General features: G+C 42.7%; 1 pseudogene; it reads left to right on the top strand.

The window, feature by feature from the left end:
• Positions 1 to 10,290: 10,290 nt before the first annotated feature.
• LOC120024310 lies at positions 10,291 to 11,688 on the top strand (annotated as a pseudogene).
• Positions 11,689 to 15,755: the final 4,067 nt, after the last annotated feature.

Genomic DNA, 15,755 nt, shown 5'->3' with positions numbered 1-15,755 from the left:
GCAAATTGAAAACGGTTATAGTTCAAAAAGTACATATAGCAATCTAAAATGAGTTAGTCTTTACATATCAACATTGGTTTGGTATTTGTAGCTTTAACGGTTCAAGAGAAGTGGCAAATCCAAATGCTTCCCATTCAAGCCCATGGTTACAGTTCAAAAAGATTAGATGCTTCAAAAAGCTGTATACAAGCAACCTATTCCAGACCAGTCTGCACGTTTGAAAGTTTGAATGACCCTTCCAGCTTAAACGGTTGAAGATTAGTTACGGTGCCAAATTTTACCATTCAAGTGTATGGCCATTGAAATGTATTGGGATTTATGCAAAACTGGTTGCAGTGTTAAAAGTATACTTACTTAGTTAGACCCATGGCTTCCTAGGGAGCATATGCCATTGACAACTCCTCTCCATCATACTCAGTTCTGGGCTGTCTTCTCAATCTAGTTCCACCCCATGCAGGATATTTTGGTGTCTGCCTAGAGCTCCCGCCTCCAGGTGTTTCTTGGGTGACCTCTCTTCCGTTTCCCTCGCTGGTTCCAGGATAGGGTTTGCCTGGTGATGTTGGAGGGGGCTTCAGAGGGTGTTGTCGATCCATCCCCATCTTCTCCTTCGGATGTCCTCCTCCACAGGAACCTGGCTGGTGCCCTCCTACAGGTTGATGTCGGTGACCTTGTCTGACCAACTGATGTGCAGGATCTGTCATAGGCACTTATGTATGAACATTTGGGTTGACTTTTGTTTGTTTTTTTGTCCTCCATGTTTCTGATCCATAGAGCAGTACTGATTTGACATTACATTAAAAAGCCCGATTTTTGTGTGGGTTGTTATTTTGAATCTCCAGATGTTTCTCAGAGAGACAAAGGCTGATCTGGCATTTTGAGCCTTTAAAAGTAGTAAAAAACGTTTTTTGGTGTTGGTAGCTTTACAGTTATGGCGTTTAAGGTGGCTGCAGAAGGCTAAAAAGAAAAAGTATGACAATTCCCAGAGATGTGCTTGCCTTTCAGCAAGCACACCTAATGAAAAAGAGGGTGTTATTTGACCACAGAGATAGGATGTACTTTGAAACTAATCTGCCATTTAAACATGTTGAGTGGGTGATTATAATTGCTGTGTGAAAAATGTAGTAGAGTTAGCAGAGTTTAAGAGGCTATAGGATAATTTTTTACACCACTTGTCCGTGTCAGCACGTTTACAGTCTGATCCCCCTCTTACCTGTGCTTTCTATGGACTCTGCCTTTCAAAAGTATCCAGACCCCTTGGATTTCTTCACATTTTATTGTGTTACAAAGTGGGATTTAAATAAAAAATGAATAACTAAAATGTAGTTATTGCAAAATTTAGTAATTGCATGTAGTTATTGCAAGTATTTAGCCCCTTTGTTTAGGCAAGCCTAAATTAGTTCAGGAGTAAAATTTGGCTTAACAAATCACATAATAAGTTACATGGACTCACTCTGTGTGAAATAATAGGTGTTGACATGATTTTTTTTTATAACTACCCCTTCCTCTGTCCCCCATAAATACAACATCTGTAAGGTCCCTCAGTCAAGTATTGAATTTCAAGCACATATTCAACTACAAAGACCAGGGAGCTTTTCTAAAGCCTCATAAAGAAGGGCAGTGATTGGTAGATGGGTAACAATTACGAATCAGACATTTGAAAATATCTTTAAGCATGGTCAAGTTAATAATGATTCGGTGGATTATACACTGAGTGTATAGAACATTAGGAACACCTGCTCTTTCCATGACATAGACTGACCAGGTGAATCCAGGTGAAAGATATGATCCCTTATTGATGTCACTTGTTAAATCCACTTCAATCAGTGTAGATGAAGGGGAGGAGACAGGTTAAATAAAGATTTTTATGCCTTGAGACAATTGAGACATGGATTGTGTGTGTGTGCCATTCAGAGGGTGATTAGGCAAGACAAAATATTTAAGGGCCTTTGAACGGGGTATGCCAGGTGCACCGGCATGAGTGTGTCAAGAACTGCAACGCTGCTGGGTTTTTTATACTCAACAGTTTCCCTTGTGTATCAAGAATGGTCCACCACCCAAAGGACATACAGCCAAATTGACACAACTGTGGGAAGCATTGGAGTCAACATGGGCCAGCATACCTGTGGAACCTTTTTGACACCTTGTAGTCCATGACCTGGTAAATTGAGGCTGTTCTGTGGGCAAAAGGTGTTTTGCACACTCAGTGTATATTAAACAACATAGACACATCAACGCTTCAGGCGTCCTTCTGAACTGATCTGCAGGAATTAAACTGCTCAGGGATGTTACAATGAGGCCATTGGGGATTTTAAAACAGCTACAGAGTTCAATGTCTGTGATGGTAGAAAACTAAGGATGGATCAACGACATTGTAGTGACTCCACAATAATGACCCAAATGACAGAGTGAAATGAAGAATGCAAATACACAGAATACTTGCATTTTTTATGCAACAAGGCACTAAAGTAATAATGTTTGTGTGTGTGTGTGACTTCCCCTGCTCACCTCCCAGGTTTCAAGGTTACATAGTTCAAGGAAACACCTCCTCCTTCTCTCTCAGCAGTAAACCTAGCAGCTGTTTGACATACATCACTGTGTAATCCGGGTCACGGGTGCCAATGTAGCAGACTGGTACATGGAAGCCAGGTCATCTTCAAAAGTCAAGACTGCATTAGCCTGAGCTACACAAAGTCTCATGTGATCGGTCAGGCAACTAAGTGTTGTTTGGCAAAGCACATCTGCTATATGAGATCAATTAACAAGATCAATTAACAGATCAATCACAAGAGGGGGGGCTGAAAATATTTTGTGAAGGGGGTTGTAGAATTATTTTTAAAAATCCGTGCTACAGACGGTTATATCTGTCCGCTAATACAGGACTAGTAAAGGCCCAGTGCACTGCTTTTGTGAGATTTTTTTTTAAATTCTAAAATATATAACTTTTGATATAATATTTTTTCTATTATTAGCATTGTTGCCCTTTCTGCTGTTGTCTTTGCCCAATAATGTTTGTACCATGTTTTGTGCTACTACCATGTTGTGCTGCCGCCATGTTGTATTGCGACCATGTTGTTGTCATGTTGTCTTGCTACTATGCTGTGTTGTTGCCATGCTGTGTTGTTGTCTTAGGTCTCTGTTTATGTAGTGTTGTGGTGTCTCTCTTGTCGTGATGTGTGTTTTGTCCTATATTTTTATTTTATTTTTAATCCCAGCCCCCGTCCCTGCAGGAGGCCTTTTGCCTTTTGGTAGGCCGTCATTGGAAATTAGAATTTGTTCTTAACTGACTTGCCTAGTTAAATAAAGGTTAAATAAAATACAATTACAATTAAACATCTCAGGGGGTGCTGCAGCACCCTTAATACCCCTACTTCCTGCGGCTATGTGCATAGGCCTACAAAGAGTGCATACCAAAATAGACCATCATAGCCTATTATTGGAGAATGGAAAGTGCAACATGGAGATGGGTATACATATATTACAGATACATATATACAGATATTCGACACTGACACTACTGCATTATTTTAACAGGTTCATTATATTGGCATGAATTATTCTGGGGCTGAAAACAATGGGGTGTTGAACTAATTCTTATACTTATCTATGTTAAGATATGTCGAATTTTGTTTGAGTTGAAAACAGCACTGAAATCGAGATCCATTGAAACAGATATCCTGATTCCCCACAATTTAATATGATCTAAATAGAGATTGTTATATAGGCCTACGTCTGGCCGGTGTATGCGCATCCAGCTCGTAATGACGCATGCACGGTCAAGGCCGCACTGTCCAAAGCAGCAACATATTTCTATTTCACCAATTTACATCTAATCAAAATGTCATGACATCATAATCAATCTCTAAGTGAAAATGCTGAGAAGCCGGTGTTTGGATATATTGGCATGGGTGTTGTTAGGCTTAGACGAAGTTGAGGCAAACCGTGCCAATATATCCTCCAAACACCGGCTTCGAGGGCATTATCCCTGTTATACAACGGGTTGCCAACATATTCAAATAATGATTGACATATCTTCATAAAAAAAAATCATTTTATGAATTTATTCATACTATTTCATCCTTCCACAAGATATAGTCCCGACACAAATCTAGAGTTGCTACCCAAGCCGGCTGTTAATTCCTTCTAACGGTTCGGTTGCCAGAGACGCGACCCAGTCGTTCAGTCTAAATGTTCCATTGCCATACTGGCTGGCAACGTTCTTGTCCCTTGCTTGCTAGCTAACCTGCAGCTAGTGGGGATCCCTAATAAAATACAAAATAAAAACTATGGCTAACTTACAGTCACGTCAAAAAGTGCAGCCAGAATAACAGCAAAGTAGCTGGATTTGCATTTGTTTAAGCTGTTTTCTAGTGACATTTATTTGGATACATCCATAACAACGAGTGAGCATAAAAATTGTGCTCATTCGTCAGGACACTGTTGTTCAGAGGAGCTAGCCAACAACACAGCTAACACAATCAGTCAATCAATCAAATGTATTTATAAAGCCCTTTTTACATCAGCCGATGTCACAAAGTGATATACAGAAACCAGCCTAAAACCCCAATCAGCAAGCAATGCAGATATAGAAGCGTGGTGGCTAGGAAAAACTCTCTAGAAAGGCAGGATCCTAGGAAGAAACTTAGAGAGGAACCAGGCTCTGAAGGGTGGCCAGTCCTCTTCTGGCTGTGGCGGGTGGAGACTATAACAGTACATGGCCAAGATGTTCAAATGTTCTTAGATGACCAGCAGGGTCAAATATTAATAATCACAGTGGTTGTAGAGGGTGCAACAGAGGGTGCAACAGGTCAGCACCTCAGGAGTAAATGTCAGTTGGCTTTTCATAGACGAGCATTCAGAGTTGAGTTAGCAGGTGCGGTAGAGAGGGAGAGTAAAAAAACAGCAGGTCCGAGAGTCATCAAGCCAGGTAGTCCTGAGGCTTGGTCCCAGGGCTCAGGTCATCCGGGAGGGGAGGGAGAGGGAAAGAGAGAGAGGGCACATACTTAAATTCACACAGGACACCAGATAAGACAGAATAATTACACCAGATATAACAGACTGACCCTAGCCCCCCAACACAAAAACTATTGCAGCATAGATACTGGAGGCTGAGACAGGAGGGGTCGGGAGACACACCCCGGACAGGGCCAACCAGGCAGGATATGACCCCACCCACTTTGCCAAAGCACAGCCCCCACACCACTAGAGGGATAACCGCAAACCACCAACTTACTACCCTGAGACAAGGCTGAGTTTAGCACACCAAGATCTCCCCCACGGCACGAACCCGAGGGGGCGCCAACCCGGACAGGAAGATCACGTCAGTAACTCAACCCCCTCAAGTGATGCGCTCCTCCTATTGACGGCATGGAAGAGCACTAGTAAGCCAGTGACTCAGCCCCCGTAATAGGGTCAGAGGCAGAGAATCCCAGTGGAGAGAGGGGAACCGGCCAGGCAGAGACAGCAAGGGCGGTCCATCGCTGCAGTGCCTTTCTGTTCACATTCGCACCCCTGAGCCAGACTACACTTCAAATGAAGCTGGATAGACTGCAAACTAGCTGCACTTCGTTCCGTTTTACCTTTTTCAATTGACATTTCTTTGTATATATCCATAAAATGATGCCAGTTGATTCATGATTTCGACTGGCTGAAAAAACGCTGCCTGCCTGTCTGCCTCATCCCGACTCCCGACACGTTCATTAGTATGGGACAGCTGGAGATCGAATTTGAACATAGAAACAATGTTTCAAATGTCGGAGAGACAGACAGCAAGGTTTATACAAATCTCCACTGTTGAAAGCTAAATGTTAGTCTAAAAGAATGTGAGATAATGTCTAGTTGTTTCTTATACTGGAGATCAAGTTTATAAATTGCCTGGCTGGGCTGATGAGACAGTGGTTTGCACAGTCAGATGGAACAGAGTAAATAGGCATTTTAACGTAATAGATTTAGCCGGTGGTAACTTGTGGAATAGACACTGGCTGGAATGCGGTTTTAACTAATCAGCATTCAGGATTAGACCCACCTGTTGTTTAACAACCATTGTGATTAGCAATAAAGCATGTTATCCTGCTTTATTCCATTTTACATCTACACGAATCAGCACATTCTTGCCTATTTGGATTAGTTATTTCACCACAATATAAGTGAGTCTGAATCAGTTCATGGGAAATAAAAAGATCAAAGTATTTTTAAATGTAGGCCTACAGGTTTCCTAAATTATTTGATCCATTTATTTAACATATTTTGTGACTAGACACGTATGATTGATTAGTTCCTCAGCGCAATAACTGGATTATGGTGTTATTATGATGGATTGTGGTGTGCTTTCTGGCGCCTCGTGACTGCCGTAGCATCACTCAAGTGTGTGCTGTACTTTGATAGTAGTGAAGAGTAGCTAGCTAGATTCTAATCCAGTGGTTAGTACGGTAGTATGGGGCCCCTTGGGGTAAGACATCACCCCTGCAATTATCACAAAAAACATGAGATGTCCCCCCAAAAAATAAAAATTCAACAGTTCCTCTGGCTGCCACTACAAATTTCCTGTTTCAAAAAACATTTTGAAGTCATTCCATCAAAACAATTTTGAGGTAAATTGATCAAAGTTTTGGTAATTTACAAAAAGTTGTAGATATAATCCAATGAAGTCAGATCCATACTTTTTTTTTCAATTAAATATACATGTAGGGAAGCGATAAATCCACTTGTTTAGAGAATTGTTTTGTATTGTTTTTGACTAAAGTAGTAATATGTTAGGTTAGTATCAGTGGAGGCTGCTGAGGGGAATGGAGTCAATGGAATGGTATCAAACACATCAAACACGTGGTTTCCCATGTGTTTGATACCACTCCATTCTAGCAATTATTATGAGCCGTCCTCCCCTCAGCCTAACCAGTGAAGGCAGCTGTTGGGGGCACAATGATACAATGATGGTTGATCATTTGTTTCTAGCTGTAGGTTAGGCACTGGCTAGCCCAATTTGCTAACTAGCAACCTCACTAGCAGAAAGTCTGAGGTCAAATAAATGCTAGCCAACTAGTTAGCATAAGCTAACATCTGCTAGCATAGCTAGCTAGCCCCCAGTTAGCTAGCTAGAAACCTCAATAGTAGAAAGTCTGAGGTAAAATAAATGATAGCCAGCGAGTTAGCATAAGATAATGTTTGCTAGCATAGCTAGCTATCCCCCAGTTAGCAGGATTAGGGTTAGGGGTCTGAGTTAGAATAAGGGTTAGGGTCAGAACAGGGGTTGGGTTTAGAATAGGGGTTAGGGTCAAATTAGGGTCAAATTAGGGGTTACGGTTTAGGGTTAGGTTAGGGTCAGAAAAGGATTATTATATACAATGGGGAAAACAAGTACTTGACACACTGCCGATTTTGCAGGTTTTCCTACTTACAAAGCATGTAGAGGTCTGTAATTTTTATCATAGATATACTTCAACTGTGAGAGACGGAATCTAAAACAAAAATCCAGAAAATCACATTGTATGATTTTTAAGTAATTAATTTGCATTTTATTGCATGACATAAGTATTTGATCACCTACCAACCAGTAAGAATTCCGGCTCTCACAGAATGGCACCTGTTTGAACTCGTTACCTGTATAAAAGACACCTGTACACACACTCAATCAAACAGACTCCAACCTCTCCACAATGGCCAAGACCAGAGAGCTGTGTAAGGACATCAGGGATACAATTGTAGACCTGCACAAGGCTGGGATGGGCTACAGGACAATAGGCAAGCAGCTTGGTGAGAAGGCAACAACTGTTGGCGCAATTATTATAAAATGGAAGAAGTTCAAGATGACGGTCAAAGTTCATTGGCAAACTTATTTTTTTAATTTTATTGAATGTTTAAAACATACAATATACTTGCAGTGAAGATGCTCAACAACTACATAACATTAGTCATCTAACAGACTCCCATCCAGAGCGACACACAGAAGCAACCAGGGTCAATGCCCTGCTCAAGGGCACATTGACAGATCTCCCACAAGGTCAAAAAACAGGGACCTGAACCAGCGATCCATCAGCCCCCGGCCCAAGCTCCCAACCGCCAGCCCTCCAAGATACCCCCCACAGTTCCCCAAGAGCTGCCCCTCAACCATCCGAGAAGCCCCCCCCCCACACACACACAGCCCCCCCCCCTCGGAAAATAATAACATATTTTTTTTAAATAACTACACCCCCCCAATGCACCAACAACCAACAAAATGAACAGAAGACAAGAAAAGAGAAAAACAAAGGAAAACAGAAAACAACAACTGAATATGTTTAGGTTTAGAATAGGAGTTAGGGTTAGGGTTAGATTAGGGGTCAGTTCTCCACATCCTAAAATACTTTTCTTGTTTTTCTTTTCAGATGAAAGTTTACAAGAAAATATCTGATTGGGGTGGCTATGGCGAAGAGGTACTTTGTTGTGCCCTGAATGCTATTGAAAATGTGTGTGTTTAATCAATATTTAATCAGTTATATTCTAATAAATGTGTTTTGCTCTTGAATTTCATTTTAAAGTCTGCTGGGATTTAAAATCTTGCCTTATTCAAGTGATCGTGAGTTTAGATGAACTGTACATAATGTGTGTAAGGAAAAGGTCAAAGAAAAAAGAGAATGTATGTGCAAGTGAGGTAAAAAATAGGGACACATCTGTGAAACCCTATGGCACAATCCTCTATTGGGGTAAATTGACACCAATAGAGGAGTGGAGGTGGGGTGGTGGCATCTTCCTACCCTGGTAGCTGATCAAAATGCCCCTTTCCTAAAACAAATAATGTTATTAAACAAAAAAACAGTCAGATGTAGCCATGTATTTTCCTTTATAGTTTGTTACCCTAAGCATGGCCATCATCCACCCCCCAAAAATTCTCTCAACTTAGGTTTTGTTGTCAGCAATTAGACGTTACTCTAACTTCATCTGATCTGACTGAGTTCTACTAAGAAGCCACAGACGGCGTGGATGGCTAGACACCGCGATGACAACGTGCTACCTGCCTGCTACCGACTCTCCTATTTGACCACCTCCTCTGTCCGCTGACCTCAATCAAGCCATTAACTGTCTCAACCTTCAGTCTCTTGACCGTCGACAACTCGTGATTAATTATGTTGTTGTTTTAAGTTGCTTGTTTCCTGTTGTTGCTGCTTACTGCTTAGCTTTACAGCGCTTGGAGATGTTTTGATGTAGTGAATAGCTAGCTTCATATAAGTAAAATATAATATTTATTATGGTTATTATTAATAATAATAGTAGTAGTATTATTATCCTTTCCCTTGTCTGTAACACCACCTGTCATACCGGATATCATTTCATAACTCCGTTTTATAGGGGTGAGTAATCTCTCTCATTGCTCTGAGAAGGAATCAGGTACGTAACAGTCGCATTGGGAAAGTTGCGAGAGAGGGGAGGATACTGACCTCAGGTAACCGAGGCTTTTTTGGAGGTGCCCAATGCGCACTGCACATCATTGGTATGCGAGAGCGCCGTCTAGTGTGAAAAGATTTTGTGAACGTTAAACCCCTTATCTGAAATACACAAAGAAGAATAAGCGTTCAAGGCTTTTCGTGTTCTTTCAATTCACCCCGGTTCGTGAAACAAGTAATCAATCAAGTCAATCAATCAAGTTTATTTTATATAGCCCTTCGTACATCAGCTAATATCTCGAAGTGCTGTACAGAAACCCAGCCTAAAACCCCAAACAGCAAGCAATGCAGGTGTAGAATCAAAGGGCATGTAACGATTGGCAATACATTAAAATGAATCAACAAAAAGAATGAATTGCTCTAGACCTATTTCATTCCTATAAGTTTATATTCAATATGTCACCGATTCAACAGCATGAACATGGAATATGTATTTCTCCTCAAACTGATCACAACAGTCTAATTTGTTTTAATCACAAAAATTACAGATTCTGTCTTTATCATCGTGTTTGATTTGAAGAGGTGGGTATGTTTTTTTAACCCTAAATGTGTGAGTTTTGATCACATTTATGTCACGTTTAAATTCACCATAGGCTAATGTTCATTTGACGTCACTTTCTGACCCACAAACGGGTGTTGTTGTAAATCATGCTATTTCTTCATTTGGAGTTCATTTACCGGTAACCACAATGATTCACCCCAAAAGAAGTGCCAGATATCGACGTGACAGGTTTGAGTCTGCAAAAAAACGGACCCATGGCCGTGATCCCCCCCTCTCTCTCTCTCTCCCTCTCCCTCACACACACACACACTCTCTCTCTATCTCTATGTCTCTCTCCCTTCCTCTATCCATCTCTCTCTCTCAGTTGACGGGAGGTAATCCCCGCCATGTGAGAGGGCGGCACGGGCTGTGGAGGTGGGTTGTTTTTCATTCAAATCCTGCTGCACCTATAAAAAGCACAACTCTGATAGGCAGAGGCTGAAAACAGATGGGAAAAGGTGAATGATACGATTGTCTATATCTGCCTGCTTACATTGCCGGCCAGACATCATCGGCAGGGCGAGATGCAGAAGTCTGCAGGTGTCCTGACGGTGCTGGCCCTGAAACACACAGCTCTATGTCTGGTTCTGCTGCCCCGGTTCCTGCTGGCAGCGCTGATGCTGTGTCTCCTGGACGTCCTGTGCATCAGGAGGAAAGTGCTGCTGAAGATGGAGGGCAGCAGCCCCGAAGACCCGCCTGTCTGCGTCTCCGACTCCAACAAGATGTTCACCCTGGAGTCGCTCAGGGCCGTGTGGTACGGGCAGAAATTAGACTTTTTCAAATCGGCGCACCTTGGACTTATCGCGCCCAACACTGAGGTTGTGCAGCTGCAGGAGCGGCGCACGGTCAGGGTCCTAGACTATGTGAAAGGGAGGAGACCTCTCATCCTCAACTTCGGCAGTTGCTCCTGACCACCGTTCATGACGCGCCTGGCTGCGTTTCAGCGCGTCGCGAGCCAGTATGCGGACATCGCCGACTCCCTGCTTGTATATATCGAGGAGGCGCATCCCTCGGACGGCTGGGTGAGCTCCGACGCGCCATACCAGATCCCCAAGCACTGCTGTCTGGAGGACAGACTGAAAGCCGCTCAGCTGATGCACTCGGAGGTTCCCTGCAGCAATGTGGTAGTGGATACTATGGACAACTCGTCCAACGCGGCTTACGGAGCCTATTTTGAGAGACTTTATATCCTGAGGGATGAGCGGGTCGTGTATCAGGGGGGCAGGGGACCGGAGGGCTACCGGATATCAGAGCTGGGGAACTGGCTCGAGCAATACCGGAATGATTTGGAGAATTCCAGCAGAACAGTGGTGATCCACGTTTAACTTAAAGATAACCATTAGGCGCGTGAAGTGTCCACACGGTGAAGAAGTATTCAGATGCTGCTACAAACTATTGACACACTGCACATATGACTAGGCCTATACATGTTGTTTTGGTTCAGAAGCATTATAGCATTATTACACATATCAGTAATGTATATTATGATGTAAAACTCACGATAGGCTTAGTTGTTCAGTTGTGCTCGTCTTGACACTCATTATTTGTTTGGTTGTTTGTTTTTGTAAGGAGCTGTCTTTGATTTGAACCTGTGCAAAAGTTTTGCTTATTTCAGTTTGACCTTCATTTGATTGTGATCACTTTATTTTTATACTATATGGTCTCTACTTTGTGTGTGTGTGTGTGTGTGTGTGTGTGTGTGTGTGTGTGTGTGTGTGTGTGTGTGTGTGTGTGTGTGTGTTTGTGTGTGTGTGTGTGTGTGTGTGTGTGTGTGTGTGTGTGTGTGTGTGTGTGTGTGTGTGTGTGTGTGTGTGTGTGTGTGTGTGTGTGTGTGCGTCTAAATGGCTAATACCTTTTACTCTAGTGTTGTTGTGAAGTTCGGTTTTTAAAGGGTTTTAAACCAGAAAACTGATACTGATGTTGTTTGATACTAGAGTACTTGGCGACTAGCGATGTCTTCAACGAACAAATTGCCAAACGTTCTGTAAATTGTTTATATTTTATTGAACAAATATTTGTAATAAATGTTAGAACACATTGATCTTATGACTCCTGAAAGCATCTTACTGGCAAGTAGGTCTAGGCCTATTTGTTCATTATCATACATTCTGTCATCCTTATCTTTTCAGTGCAAATTTTCCACTTCACGTGCACGTTCAGAGAGACAGAAAGACAGCTAATAGCTCTGATGTGTCTCTGGTTCTCATTGAGTAGGTGGCAATGATTAAGTAGGTGTATGTTAACCATTACATTCCTTTTTAATTCAACCAAATCAAGAAATCAGTTCAAATTCAAGTGAAAATTGTTGATGTTTTGTGTTTTAATGTATTCATTTTATTTTAGCTTTATTTATACCAGGTTAGTCTCATTGATATAAAAAAAAAAATCGAAAGAGACCTGACTAAAATAGCAGCACACAAAGTTTTAGACCCATCTACAACATAAAACACAGAGCAGTACATTTTAAAACATTTTGCAGAGGAGATCTTAGTCATGCAATTTTACATCTAACTAATATGTTTGGTCCAGTATTTCTCAAGTGAAAAAATGTGCATGTAAACGAGTTGTCTATTGTTGAATGACAACAGACATTTCATTGAAGAATCCCTACTGTTGACCAATGACCATCGAAGGGGCAAAGACTTCGTGTGCACGACCACCCGAAAAAACCCTTGCCGAAGTCCAAAACGAACATAAACATCACAAAATGTCTTCATAATATATGCACAAACTGTTCCAAACTGTTTCGGATGGGAAGCATGAGGATGCCAATAAGGCACAAATTATTTGGGGAGGTGTGATGCATCTAGGGGTCAAAACATTGACAGCCCCCGACTTCATTGTCCCTAACTTTAAACCAATTTAAGGAGGCGAGCTCCTGCAATTTAATGTCCCTTAATAGCTAATTGGAAGAGGAAGGGCCAGAGAATGCTTTTTTGCCCAGCTCTGTACGGTGATTTTGTGACAAATTGTTCGTCATATCTAGTTCATGTCCCGAATTCAAGTGCTCCTTCATCCCCATAATCACCTGTACAACTCACTCCATCTCCACACCATTCACACAGTGTTTATATTCACCTAATGTTCTTTGTGTGTATACCTTATTTGACCTGAACCTTGACCCCCATGGCCAGACCTCATCCTATACTCCTGGGGCTTGTTAACCCTTTCAAAAGGTGAATCTGCTTGACCCATGCAGTTGTAACAACAGAGCTGCTCTTTGTGTTGCAATGAAGACATCACAACCAATCAAAGAGAGGCGTACCAACAGTAACTGTCATTAAGGAATTCAGAAGAACAGTGGGCTTCTTGGCCCTGGATCTGCCAATACAGATAGAGAACCAGGAATGACAAAACCAGGAACGACAATACCAGGAACAGATAAAAGGAAATGAAAGGGTAGTGTGTCCACCCACTCTGCCTGGAATGGGTGAAAACGCGCTTTCCTTATGTTATAAAATGCATTTTATCTGCTAGGATCATGAGGAAGCATTGTAAACACTACCCTAAAACTACCAGCTATACTGATGAGGTAACGTTTTATTTTATTTAAAACAGGTATTGGCAAACTGGGGTACGCACAATGCTGTAAGGGGGTACGCCAAATAAAAATGTGATTAAAAAACAGTACATTTATATTTAATATTTTCCAACGGGGCTATATATTTGGGTGAGTTTTTTTTCCTCGCTTAAGTAGCCTCGTTTCACTGCCAAAAATGAAATTAAACCATCTAGTTTAAGGAAGCCTAGTCAAATAATTTACATCCAATCACATTAACCGTTACTCTCTCGCAGGAACCCTTCACTCTTGCGCAGATATTTAGAAACTAAACATGACAATTTGAAAAATAAGCCACAGGAGTTTTTTGAGCGATAATAAAGACGACTTTCGAGTATTAAGACATGTATAAAAGCAACAGATACCATTAATAAGAAGGGGCTAGAAGCGTCTTATATGGTGAGCAACCGAGTGGCTAGGACAGGCAAGCCCCATACTATTGTGGAGGACTTAATTCTTCCTGCTGCTGCAGATATGGCTGGGACAATGCTGGGGGGGAAAGGCCAAAAAAAACTATACAGACAATGCCTTCATCAAACATTGTTTCACGACGCATCAGTGACAAGGCAGGAGATGTTTTGAAACAATTACTGCTTTGCATTCTGTGACATTAATGCTAGTATGAACTCGAATGAAGGGATGACGCTTTTGGTCTTTAGCAGAGCGCTGAGACAGAACTGCACCCACGCCAACGTCAGAGGCATCCACCTCTACCACGAAGGGAAGAGAAGGATCCGCATGAACTGGAATGTGTGTAGAAGAAAACCGACGTTTCAGGTCCTGGAACGCCTTCTCAGCAGCAGGGGTCCAGCTTACATGCCCAGCCGATCCCTTGGTGAGCGCTGTCAATGGCGCAGCCACCAAACTAAGGTCTCTCACAAATCTCCGGTAGAAATGAGCAAAACCCCAAAAACGCTGGACTTGCTTGACTGTCCTAGTTTTTTTTGACCAGTTGACCACGGCTTCTACCTTTTGGGAGTCCATCTGTACACAGCCCCGAGACACCCCATGAAGGAGATCTGAGGAATGTGAAACTCTCCCTTTTCAGCCTTCACGAACAAGTGGTGAGAGAGGAGTCTTTGAAGAACCTGGCGAACATGTTGAATGTGTTCAACCATGGACCTGGAGAAGATGAGGATGTCATCCAGGTACACAACACGAACTGGTGAAGGAAGTCGCGCAGCACATCATTAACCAGGGCCTGGAAAATGGCTGGAGCATTTGTAAGTCCAAACGGCATGACGCAGTACTCATAATATCAATTTGGGGTGTTGAACGCTGTCTCCCACTCGTCTCCCTGTCTGATGCACACCAGATTGTAGGCGTTCCGTAAATCCAATTTTGAGAAAACCGTAGCTTCCTGGCGTCTCTCAAAGGCTGACGACATAAGAGGAAGAGGGTAGCGGCTCTTAATGGTAATGTTATTTATCCCCGTTAATCGATACAGGGACATAATACACCATCCCTCATTCCAACAAAGAGAAATCCCGCTCCTGCAGGTGAAGTGGACGGCCGAATAAAACCAGCCGCCAGCGCCTGCGTAATATAACTGTTTATGGCTGCAGTCTGAGAGAGAATACAGCCCTCCTCTCGGAGGAGTGGTGCCGGGCAGAAGGTCCATGGCACAATCGTAGGACCTGTGAGTAGGCAGTTCGCTGGCCCTTCGTTTGCTGAAGACATGACCCAGATCCCAGTAATCCCGAGGTATGTGGGAAAGATAAGGCTTGTCATCCCCAGCCAGGGGAACAGGAGAATCGGAAGCCTCCAGACGAGCAGGGCCGGAAAGGTGTGGAGAGAGTTGCTGGCAGGTGGACTGGCATGAAGGATTCCATCCGAGAACTCTTCCCAAGGGCCAATCAATTTAGGATTATAGATAGAAAGCCACGGATGTCCAAGAACCAGGGGAAGCTCAGGAGAGTCCACCATATGTAACTGGATAAACTCCACATGGTAATCCAGAACTCGTATCTGAATAGGCATGGTGAGTTGTTTCACCATCCCAGACCCTAGGGGTTGACCATCCAGTACAGTGACCAACAATAGAATGTCCAACTTAGTGAGAGGCAGCCCCTGTTGGCAAGCTAATATGCGATCCAGAAAACAGCCGGTAGCCCCAGAGTCTATGAAAGCAGGAATGTCCAACTGCCCAAGTCAATGGCATAATCAGCTACGCTCCGGCGGCCCTGCTGAAGCGCAATGAGTCTTTGAGCAGCATTCCTGCCACTGATGGAGTGATCAAAAA

This window comes from Salvelinus namaycush, chromosome 29 (assembly GCF_016432855.1).
Source record: "Salvelinus namaycush isolate Seneca chromosome 29, SaNama_1.0, whole genome shotgun sequence".
In the NCBI taxonomy this organism is placed as follows: Eukaryota; Metazoa; Chordata; class Actinopteri; order Salmoniformes; family Salmonidae; genus Salvelinus; species Salvelinus namaycush.
The sequence above is the reverse complement of the archived record's forward strand: the minus strand, read 5'-3'. Positions and strand labels throughout refer to the sequence as shown.